The sequence below is a fragment of the Sinocyclocheilus rhinocerous genome, unplaced genomic scaffold (assembly GCF_001515625.1).
Source record: "Sinocyclocheilus rhinocerous isolate Xijiao unplaced genomic scaffold, SAMN03320098_v1.1 scaffold1908, whole genome shotgun sequence".
Lineage (NCBI taxonomy): Eukaryota > Metazoa > Chordata > Actinopteri > Cypriniformes > Cyprinidae > Sinocyclocheilus > Sinocyclocheilus rhinocerous.
This window is the reverse complement of record NW_015630984.1, coordinates 399,791-412,508: the sequence shown is the minus strand read 5'-3', so window position 1 is coordinate 412,508 and position 12,718 is coordinate 399,791. Positions and strand designations below refer to the sequence as shown.

Below are 12,718 nucleotides of genomic sequence, written 5' to 3'. Positions count from 1 at the left end.
TGTCTTCTGGTGTGAATGACCTTTATATGTACTTATTGCATTTATCTGTCTACTTATTCTATGTATTATGATCAATAAGTAGATTATTTATTTATTAGTCTGTATTTTCATTCTATCCTTTCTGTCCTTTTTCGTATCTTTCTGAAGCACTTTTAGTTACTGCTTATCTTAGACGTGCTCTAAATGATTACATTATTAGCGTTGTTTTATTTTGTTATATTATATATTGTTGTTATATTTTTATTACGGAATTATAAGATTTATTATTATTATAATGGTTGTTTTTATTATCGAACAATATTATAATATGAATATTTTCACTGTTGTTATTAAATTGATACTACATTTTTATATTTATTGTTTATTATTATTATTTATATTACAACAATTATTATTTGTGTTGTTTTTAATATTATCTATATTAAAGCAATATTATAATGATATTAATATTTTGTTTTTTATTATTACATTTATACTACATTTTTATATTTATTATTGTTATGTTACAACATTATTATAATATTCATTATTATTGTTGTTTTTATTATTATATTTATATTACAACATTTTATGTTATTTTATAATTATATTTAAATTAAACATTATCATATTTTTTATTATTTTATTATTATAAAATTGTTTTATTACATTTATATTTAAAAAAAATTATATTACTATGATTATTATTTTACTATATTATAAGAAGTAATGTATAATTTTATTAGATATTATTATAATTTATTGTTATTATTATTGTCATTGGATTACTAATAAATCCTCTATCAAATGTTCTGTAGCTGTTCTGGGTCACCGGTCTCCCCCTTTGGGTCCGATGCGCAATGAGGACATTGACTGGACTCAACTGGACTCTCTGGAGAAATATCGCAGTTACACTCGCTACGTGAGAGCAGCGGAAGAGGCCGACCAGAAGGATGTTTGGTGGAAGACCTATAGGAAGTACAGAGAGGAGGAGAATAAAGAAGGCAAGTGAATACACACTCATCCATAGCTGTTATTTTCACAAGAGCTATACAATCAAATCTAGATGCATCAGTGTGAGTCAGTGAACATTGATTGTTATTGTGGGCAGCCGTTGAGCCGGTCAACATAGGGCTCCCATATCAGCGTCCCTCCAGGAACACTGAGGTGAAGGAGAGGAAGATGGTGATGCTGGAGAACAAAAAGAACCCAGAGATGGAAAGAGACAATCGACTACGAACATGTGAGTGCGTCATTGAACCATCATGATCTCTGAAGAGAAAGCAGAGCAGATGAATTAACAGCAGAATGATGAAAGATCTTCACACTGTTACTGAAAGCAGAGTTTAATTGCTAAGTGTATATTATAAAGTTGCTTATGAGTATTTATACTGATATTGTTTTAATGTTTGTTTTTATGTTTCTATTTTACCATGTGAACCTTTTAAAATTGCTTTTGAGTATTATTTATATTAATATTGTATGAATCATTGTCAATGTTTTTTGCATCTATTTTATTTTGTGAAGCACTTTGAGCTGCATTTCATGTATGAAAAATGCAATCCAATCCAATTTAGCAACCATCCAAAGTACCCTAGCAACAGCATAGCAACACCCCGAGTACCTTAGCAACCGCATAGCAACACCATAGCAACCACCCCAAGTTCCCTAGCAGCAGCCTAGCAACACCTTAGCAACCACCACGGATACATTAGCAACTGCATAGCAACACCCCCGAGTACCCTAGCAACCGCTCTGGGTACCATAGCAACCACCCTGGCTACCCAACCAACCGCACAGCAACACCCTAGCAACCATCCTGGGTACCTTAGCAACCACATAGCAACACCCTAGCAACCACACTGGGTACCCTAGCAACCATCTCAGGTACCGTAGCAACCACATAGCAACACCCTAGCAACCATCCAGGGTACCCTAGCAACACCTCTGCAACCACCCTGAGTACCTTGGCAACCACATAACAACACCCTAGCAACCACCCTATCTATCTGTCTATCTGTCTGTCCATCTGTTTTTCTAATAGACTGTATTGCCTTCAAAACATTCAAACTTAATCTTTAAAACTATTTTAAACTTCAAATTATGTCAAACTGAAAACCGTCAAACTTTTAAAACTTTTTAAAACTCTTAAAACTTTTTTAAACTTAAACTTTTAAAACTTTCTGGTCTGGCTTCATCAAGCCAACTTCAAAGTTTGTCTCGACAGACCTTTTTTTTTTGTATTGCCTTCAAAACATTCAAACTTAATCTTTAAAACTATTTTAAACTTCAAATTATGTCAAACTGAAAACCGTCAAACTTTTAAAACTTTTTAAAACTCTTAAAACTTTTTTAAACTTAAACTTTTAAAACTTTCTGGTCTGGGTTTATCAAGCCAACTTCAAAGTTTGTCTCGACAAACCTTTTTTTTTAAAAATCTATTCTATTTATAATTAATGTTGAATTTGTAATCATACAGCAAATGCAGTGACTCATCAATGTTATCAAAGTTGGAATTAAATGAAAAATCAAAAGAAAGTGATTTTGAAAAAATTTTTTTTTTGCATTGTTGTTTTTTAAGCATATATATATATATTTTTTTTTTCTTTTCTTTTTTTTTTTTTGCATTAATGAAAAAACTGTCACAATGCAAAAATCTTTATGCAAAATTATTGATAATACTTTTTCTTTTGATTTTATTTGATTATGATAATATTTGATACTTTTTTTCTTTTGATTTAAGTGTGTATATATAAACTTGTAGGTTTAGTGTTAGAGAAACATGCTACAAAGGCTGCATGTCTAGACATTACATCATATCAGTCATCAATAGGACATTTCTTGTAACGTTTTCTTGTTTTATGGCTTCCAGTCCGCATTCTGCTTGACAGAGTAAAGGCACAGTGGCAGCAGACTAACGGACCGTACCACATCAAGAGGCTCGCCGAGCACTACGGGGTCTACAAGGACCTCTTCCCCATGGCATATTTTGTGCCGCGGGTCATGCTACATGCAACGTACGGAGAGGACAGCAGCACAGCGGTGCATTATGGGAATCACTTAACGCCGAGTCAGGTGAGGCCTCTAAACTTGTAACGACTATTTCTCCTTGAAATCAAGAAAACAGACTTTGACTTGCACTGTTTGTGTAAAATCCTCAGGCGGCACAAGCACCTCAGATACATTTTGAAGCTGAAGAAAATTCTCTCTGGACGCTGTTGTTAACGTGCCCAGGTACATCGAAATAATTACGTCAAACACTTTTTTTTTAATCTAATGATATCTGTATATATATATATATATGTATATATGTATGTATGTGTGTGTGTGGTGTGTGTGTTTAATATACAGTTGTGCACACAAGTTTACATACCCCTTGCAGAATATGCAAAATGTGACAATTTTAACAAAATAAGGGGGATCATGAAAATTGCATGTTATTTTTTATTTAGTACTGTCTTGAATAAGCTATTTCACATAACAGATGTTAATATATACTCAACAAGACAAAATAATAACTGAATGTATAAAAATGAAAAATATATATAAATATAATTTTTTTTCTTCAAATGTTAAATGCTTTTTGGTCATTTGGTCTTCAGAAATGTCAAGTCAGCATTTAGTAAACTGTTTGCTAGTTGAAGTTCCTCCACAAGATGGTGATACAGTGACATAAACTGTGTCTGTCTTTGCAGATGAACATCTTCTGGATGCTGAGCAGGAGTATCTTCACTGGCTAGTGCGAGTATGTCTGTGAAAATGCTCACATTCCAACAAGAACAAAAAATTTAAAAGAGGAACATCTGGAGATCATAATGTCGTAGAGATTATTTTGACTTGAGGCCAGTAAACAACCACACATACAGTAAAAACATGCTAAAAACCATCATGACCTCAGTCTCACCGGCCCCTGGTTGGAAAACCCTGACCTGAAAAAAATAATTGTTTGACAAAGTACATGATGATATCAGTTTCTAATTATTAATTCATTACAGTGGGAATGTCCCTGGAAATTCAGTGTCGTCAGGAGAAGAGATCTGCTCTTACATCAGTCCATTTCCAGCCAGAGGAACAGGTTTTCACAGATACATCTACATCTTGTTTAAACAGGAAGGTCTGGTTGATTTCAGCGCTGATCTCCGCTCCTGCCCAGGGTCAGTAGTTTCCCCCACAGTCCACTCTAGACAGTAATAGTAGGGTCATGATAATACGTTACATCAAACTATTCTGAGTCAATATTAACCAAAAAAAAAAATTTGCTCACAAATGCAGTTTCCCCCACAGTCCACTCTAGACAGTAATAGTAGGGTCATGATAATACGTTACATCAAACTAGTCTGAGTCAATATTAACCAAAAAAAAAATTTGCTCACAAATGATGCTTTTTGATCAAAATACAGAAAAAACAGTAATATTCTAAAATATTATTACAATTTAAAATACCTGTTTTCTATGTGAATGTATTTTAAAATGTAATTTAATGCATATTTGCTGAATAAAAGCATTAAGTTCTATTTTACAAAATATTCAAATAGGAAACAGTCATTTTAATTTGGAATCAAATTTTGAAATATTACTGTTGTTTTTTTTTCATCACATAAATACAGCCTTAAAGAGACTTTGTTAAAAACATTTTAAAAATCACATATAACTAAAACTGACATATTTTTGCTAGCATTACAGAAATCTTTTTATATATAGTAATGAGAATTAGGGGGTAAATGTGATTAATTGATATGAAAATAATATCACAATTAGAAAAAAAGTTAAAAAATAGGCTTTAACAGGCTTTTTAAAAGATGTTTTTAATGTACAATGGAATTTATTTATTTGATTTCGTGGGGGGAAATTTGACCTGAACATGTTCCTGGCAGGTTTTGTGAGATCCACCCAATACTTGTTGAATTTCCTTCAACAAACTATTAGTTGCATTTGGAATCAATTTATTTGCAGTGTCGCATTATTCAGAGGCATACGTCAATGAGGACGTGTCATCTATAAAATAAACCATTACATTATCAGGGGTTAAAGCAAAAAAAATCTTTTGAGTGAAAATTATTCCTCAGCCAAACCCCATTCCACAGCCATACCTGTCACACACCCAGTTTAAGGTCTAACTATAATCTATTCAACTGTAAAATAACACTGGTTAGTCTTCACTGTATAATGAAAGGCAGCTAGGGCTGGTCCGAATAAAATTTTTTGGGCTTCGAAGCTTCGGTAGTAATCAACACGGAAGCTTCGGAGGGAGGGGGCTGAACAGAAACATGGTGGCGACTTCCATGGGAGGGGACCCACGGTGTATGTAGATTATTGCTCAATCTAAGGTAATAAAAACATAACGGTTCATTAAGTAAGGTTTTTATACACCTCTGAAAACATAGTTATGTATATTATATTGCATTTCTATCAATAGAACGTTGTAAATATTACATATTGCACCTTTAAATAAATATCACATATTGCACCTTTAAATAAATATCACATTTGCAAACTCCCTTAATAACTATTAAAAGTTGTCACTCTCCTTATCGTGATCTGTGGACGCACAGATGGTGTGCCGGCCGGCAGAACAACAACAACAATGCGCTAAGTCACGGCGCGGTTAGGAAAACACCGTGTAAACAGGGGTTTGGGTCCAAGTGCAGGTTTATTAGACTGCAGGGGAAAAACAAAGTAAAAACCAAAACTGAAAACACAAACGGAGCTAAGACTCTGACCCAGGCTTGAAACAGAAAAGGGAATCTGATGCAACACGGCCACGCAGCGCCCGCACCAGTCCCGTGACAACACTTCATACAACTTCTAACAATTATTAATAATCCGCCCAGAGTGGCGTGGGGAAGGCGCATAAATAGCCCTCATGATGGGCCACAGCTGTGTGTGAGTGAGTGTGTGCACAGGTGTGTGGAGTCAAGGTAACGGAAAAGGAGTCCGGGAGGATGGGAAATGGCGACCTCTGGTGGTGAGAGGGAGAACACCAGACGCCAGACCCTGACACGCTAAATCTTTCTTTTCCCCTCATTTTTTCCAATTTACGGAAATCCGTCGTAGACTCGCTATTAACGGAAATCCGTCGTAGCGAGTGAGTGTGTGCACAGGTGTGTGGAGTCAAGGTAACGGAAAAGGAGTCCGGGAGGATGGGAAATGGCGACCTCTGGTGGTGAGAGGGAGAACGCCAGACCCTGACACGCTAAATCTTTCTTTTCCCCTCATTTTTTCCAATTAACGGAAATCCGTCGTAGCGACGGAGAACTTTAATCCCTGCATCCCAGACGGAACGGGACGCGGAAAGTGAAGTATACCCGGGCCTTTACACATACTATATGACTCATAAAGGTCAACTTTACAATGGTTGCATTTCTCTGCAACAGGACATTTCACATTTCCTGCAAATGCAGCCTTCGAAATGAAACACAGCTTTTCTTTGTTTTTGTACTACTCAGAAAACCCACAGAAAGACCCTTCAGCTTGCACAACATTAAAAAAAAAATAGTATAAAGCAAAGCCATTGGTAAAATGCTGATTTGCAGAAATCTGTATTCTGTCTGTCTCATATTTGCAGCTACTCTCTGAAGCAACGGACTTTCCGAACATTAGACTTCTACAGAAAGCACCAGGATTTAATGACTCCAGCCGGTCTTGCATTTTTCCAGTGTCAGTGGGATCAGTCTGTCTCTTACACCTTTCACACGCGATTAAGTGAGTAATGTGTAGACACGCAAGAACAGCTTCCCTTTTTTATGCTGAACAGTTGATTTTCTGGTAGATCTATTGATTACAGTTCTATTTTTAGCTGTATCCTTTCGCCTTCCGGTTAATTTAATAATAATTTATGCATTTAGCAGACGCTTTGCGACTTACAGTGCATTCAGGCTATACATTTTTTACCAGTATGTGTGTTCCCTGGAAATCGAACCCACAACCTTTTGCGCTGCTAACGCAATGCTCTACCACTGAGCCACAGGAACATTTTGAAAAATTAATTTATGAGTTGTGGTTTGTGACCCAGTTATATTAACATCAGGTCCAAAAACAATGAGGAGTAATGAGTCATGACAACTGGCTTAAAACTCAGACGCTCTGGAAAAAAACGATTGCTCATGTTGTGCTTTATATATATGCTACAGATATGAGAGAGCCGGTGTTTGAGTACGACAGACCTCCAGTGTATCACCCTCCACAGAAGAAATACCCTCACGGACAGCCTCTCAGATACCTGGACCGCTACAGAGATGGAGCCGAAAAAACTTATGGCATTTATTAAACACCGTACAACTGAAACAGCAGGGCTTTTGTTTGTAATAAACTAAATGTTAATCAGCTGTGTTGTGATCTGCCTTTAAAATTGCTTTAGCAAAATTTTGTGGGCAAAAAAGGTCTGTTGTCAGTAGTGAAGCGATGTGTGAAGAACAGCATCAGGAAATCTTTCACCTTCATATGAAATCTTGTTTGCACCATGCCATTAAAAAAAAATTAAACTCTAATTGCGACTTTTTTTCCCTCACAATTCAGATTTTTTTTTTCCTTGGAATTCTGATTTTACATCTTGCAATTCTGTTTTTTTTTCTTTCTTGCAATTCTGAGAAAGAAACTCAGAATTTTAAGATTTAAACTCCAAATGATAAGACTTTAACTTAGAATTCTGACTTTTCTCACAATTCCAACTTTATGTCGCAATTCAGATTTATTTATTTTTTTCCTCAGAATTTGAACTGCCATGGAATACATTATTTTGGTTACACTTTACAATAAGCTGTCATTTTGTTAACATTAGTTAATGTATTAACTAACAATGAACAATACATTTGTTACAGTATGTATAAATCTTTGTTAATGTTAGTTAATGTAAATACAGTCGTTCATTGTTCATGTTAATTCACAGTGCATTAACTAATGCTAACAAATACAACTTTTGGTTTTTAATGCATTAGTAAATGTTGAAATTAAGATCAATACATGCTGTAGAAGTATTGTTCATGCTTAGTTCATGTCAACTAATACAGTTAATTACTGTTAACTAATAAACCTTATTGTAAAGTGTTACCATTTTTTATTTCAACTTTTATTAATTCTGAGAAAAAAATGTTAATTGTAAGATATAAACTCAGAATTTAGACTTTTTTCTCGCAATTGCGAGTTTATATCTCACAATTCTGACTTTTCTCAGAATTGCAAGAAAAAATTAATTGTGAGATTAAAAAGTCTTTAAAAAGTCAATTATCTTTTTTAATTTTTTATCAGGCGATCTTCAGCATCTGGTTCACATCCAGTAGTTTTTCCCTGGGTTTTCCCAGGGACCTCCCTCTTTTCTCCTCCTCTGCATTGATCTTCTCCCATTGTGAAAAAAGCACTGTTCTCACACCTGTGGACACAATGACTCAACGATGAAATTTTGTTTTCACTTTAAAATCTGATTTATTTATTTGTTTATTTATTTATTTTTTTAACTAAATGTAATTAAAATGTATACTTTTTTAAAGAAATAGCTTAGTATCTTGGAACAAACACCATTCCATGACAAAACATGACTTTTATTAAAACGTCATCTAAGTTTTATTCCAAACCTCCTGTGGTTCAAACCCAGTGACACAATAATCACACTGATCCATAAAAATGATGCAACAGCAGAGAAACATGCTTGTGCAAAACAGATGTTTAAAGACAGGATCAGCAGAAAAGCAGCAGAATGAATGTTTTTATTAATACAATAATGTAGTATTTTTATTTTTATTCATTATTATTATTATTATTGATTAATTATTAATAAAAAAATATCATTTTTATTAATAATGTAAACATGCCTTCCTCCAGCATTTCACTGCCACGTTAAAATAAAAACATTAACATTAAAATATGAACAATCTATTAATGTATTCACTGTATTTTTGTTAAATATATAAATGCCTTTGCTCAGCATTTTAGTGCCATGTTAAAAATAATAATAAAAAACTATGATTTGTATTAATGCCTTTGCTCATAATATTGTGATTTTTTTTCTTGCAATATTTCTCAGAACTTCACACAATACTATGCCTTTAATCTCCAATGTCATAATGTCAGAACATTATCCTCAAAACATTATGATTTATTCTTACAGTGTTACAAACTTTTCCTCAGAATCTTAAATGTTTTGGTAATTTATTACTCTAATGTGGCACTACAATGCCATCACACATATCTGATACTGCTTAAATATCCTTACTATTTATTTGATATTTAATATTTAGGAACTTAATCCAATTAAAATTGACTATTTTACCCTATCAGTATATATAAAAGCATTAAACATGCGTATGAAACGCTCTATTGGCAGTGATGAGTCCTGTTAGGAGTCTCATTCGTATGCTGATATTGCTCTTAATCAGTCACATATTAGGATGACTTTAGTTAGGATGCTGCAGTCACTGGGTTTTGCTCTCTAGTGTGTCTGACCTCGTGTTTGCCGAAGGGCAGTGATCGCTTGAGCTCCAGGTTTGTTGGCTGACACATCCAGCTTGCCCGCCTCCATATCCTGAATTAAAACGCATGCCGTATCGAAACTGTCATTCATGGTGGTTGCGATCACACCGGTGGGTCCACGTTTCACCCAACCACTGCAGTACAGACCTGCCCAAACATCAACACACACAATTACAATTATACACAAATTATATAACTATCTTTAATCACACAGACGCCAATATGTTTTTCCCCAGCAGGATCTCTAAACTAGAAACTAGAAACCAGGGGCCAGTTGCATAAACATAGCCACTGTTAAGACTGTGTCTTAAGAACTAGTTTGACCAACTAGCAGTTAGCCAAGGTATAATCAGTCTCACTCTTCTGATTAGAATTGGGCCAATCTACAATTTTGTAACTGATTTTAAACAGTTATGAGCAGTCTAGAAGAAAACAAATTACACAGCTAACTTTTTAAGACTAAACAGTTCATGCAACCGGCCTCTGGAAACATTCTTACAAAAATATTTTTGGACGAGTACAAAAGTATTTCCACTAAATGTACTTTGCCACTAATATATTTTCTAGTGGAAAATTGCAGTGTGCATTTATCTGACAGACATCTGTTCTTATATTTAACACTTTATTTTCCCCTTATATTTAAAATAAAATGAGATATATAATGAGATTTATTAATTTTATTTTATTTTTACATTTTTTATAGTTTGAGCTGGACGATAAAATAATTTACTCTTTTTTTTTTTTACATGCACTGGACTCCTTGAGCTTAATTAATGGCAAAAGGAATGCTTGGAAATGTAAACTGATATTTCCTACTGTTAAAAATAATAATAAAAAACTATGATTTGTATTAATGCCTTTGCTCATAATATTGTGATTTTTTTTCTTGCAATATTTCTCAGACCTTCACACAATACTATGCCTTTAATCTCCAATGTCATAATGTCAGAACATTATCCTCAAAACATTATGATTTATTCTTACAGTGTTACAAACTTTTCCTCAGAATCTTAAATGTTTTGGTAATTTATTACTCTAATGTGGCACTACAGTGCCATCACACATATCTGATACTGCTTAAATATCCTTACTATTTATTTGATATTTAATATTTAGGAACTTAATCCAATTAAAATTGACTATTTTACCCTATCAATATATATAAAAGCATTAAACATGCGTATGAAACGCTCTATTGGCAGTGATGAGTCCTGTTAGGAGTCTCATTCGTATGCTGATATTGCTCTTAATCAGTCACATATTAGGATGACTTTAGTTAGGATGCTGCAGTCACTGGGTTTTGCTCTCTAGTGTGTCTGACCTCGTGTTTGCCGAAGGGCAGTGATCGCTTGAGCTCCAGGTTTGTTGGCTGACACATCCAGCTTGCCCGCCTCCATGTCCTGAATTAAAACGCATGCCGTATCGAAACTGTCATTCATGGTGGTTGCGATCACACCGGTGGGTCCACGTTTCACCCAACCACTGCAGTACAGACCTGCCCAAACATCAACACACACAATTACAATTATACACAAATTATATAACTATCTTTAATCACACAGACGCCAATATGTTTTTCCCCAGCAGGATCTCTAAACTAGAAACTAGAAACCAGGGGCCAGTTGCATAAACATAGCCACTGTTAAGACTGTGTCTTAAGAACTAGTTTGACCAACTAGCAGTTAGCCAAGGTATAATCAGTCTCACTCTTCTGATTAGAATTGGGCCAATCTACAATTTTGTAACTGACTTTAAACAGTTATGAGCAGTCTAGAAGAAAACAAATTACACAGCTAACTTTTTAAGACTAAACAGTTCATGCAACCGGCCTCTGGAAACATTCTTACAAAAATATTTTTGGACGAGTACAAAAGTATTTCCACTAAATGTACTTTGCCACTAATATATTTTCTAGTGGAAAATTGCAGTGTGCATTTATCTGACAGACATCTGTTCTTATATTTAACACTTTATTTTCCCCTTATATTTAAAATAAAATGAGATATATAATGAGATTTATTAATTTTATTTTATTTTTACATTTTTTATAGTTTGAGCTGGACGATAAAATAATTTTCTCTTTTTTTTTTTTACATGCACTGGACTCCTTGAGCTTAATTAATGGCAAAAGGAATGCTTGGAAATGTAAACTGATATTTCCTACTGAAACAAAGCAAAAGATAGAAATTACTGGCTTAAAACCATTTTTTTGTTGGTGAAAATACTAGTGTCCTAAGACTTTTGCACTCTCTCTCTCTCTCTCTCTCTCTCTCTCTCTCTCTCTATATATATATATATACACACACACACACACACACACACACACATATACATACATACATACTTAAATAACAAATTATTTAAATATATTATGACTAAAATGCAGAGTCAATCTCACACACGATATTCTTATAAAATCATTAAACTCATTCTATTTTAAATGTAAGGGAAAAGCAAAGTGCTAAATATAAGAACAGATAACAGTCTGTCAGATAAATGCACACTGCAATTTCCTATAGTAATTACACTAGTCAAAAACTGTTTTGTGGGTGGCTGAGGAAAAACAGTGAACTTCCTGCCACAAAAAAACAAACAAACACTGAAAAGCCTCCTGTCTTTGTAAGGCAATAAAATGAATCTCATCCCAAAACAACATTCTTGTAAGAACGCCTCTGGGGTTTCTGGCGTTGAGCCCTTTTGTCATTTTTCAGCTCCTCTCACCTGCTGTGTCCTGCACTCTCCCCATCTCATTGGGCACGATGGCTTTTTGGGGGTCGAAGGGCACAGCGGGGTCGATGGGAATGCTTTTATAGCCGATACTGCTGATGATCAGGCCACAGTCCACATCCTCCAGCTGACCGGTGGGGTCTGAACACGCACACGCACACGCACACGCACTCTCACCCGAACCCTGACACACAACACAGAGACAACACGGAAATCACCCCCGCTCCAAAACACCTCACATGACATGCAGACATGTCAGAGAGAGGAAATATAGCTTCATGAAGAAATATCAGAAGATGAGCAAAGCAATATTTCTGGGACTGGACAGTATATTGATTATTTATAATATTTTGATTATGATATTTATGGTAATATAAAATTAAAAAACACTGTTGAAAACCCATTATAAACGAGGCATTCGTTGCATCCAGTGGGGACATAATTATTGTGTCCCCACTTATAATTGTGACAGCGTCACACACGGCGGGCTAGAGTGAGCGGAGGCGGTGGGCTTGAGAACGGTGCGGCCGGCGGATTCGACGAAGGAGCG

General features: G+C 34.9%; 2 pseudogenes; one reads left to right on the top strand and one right to left on the bottom strand.

The window, feature by feature from the left end:
• Positions 1–7,438, top strand: part of LOC107740848 (39S ribosomal protein L38, mitochondrial-like) — a 7,759-nt pseudogene extending 321 nt beyond the window's left edge.
• Positions 7,439–8,219: 781 nt separating this feature from the next.
• Positions 8,220–12,718, bottom strand: part of LOC107740861 (NADPH:adrenodoxin oxidoreductase, mitochondrial-like) — a 15,774-nt pseudogene continuing 11,275 nt past the window's right edge.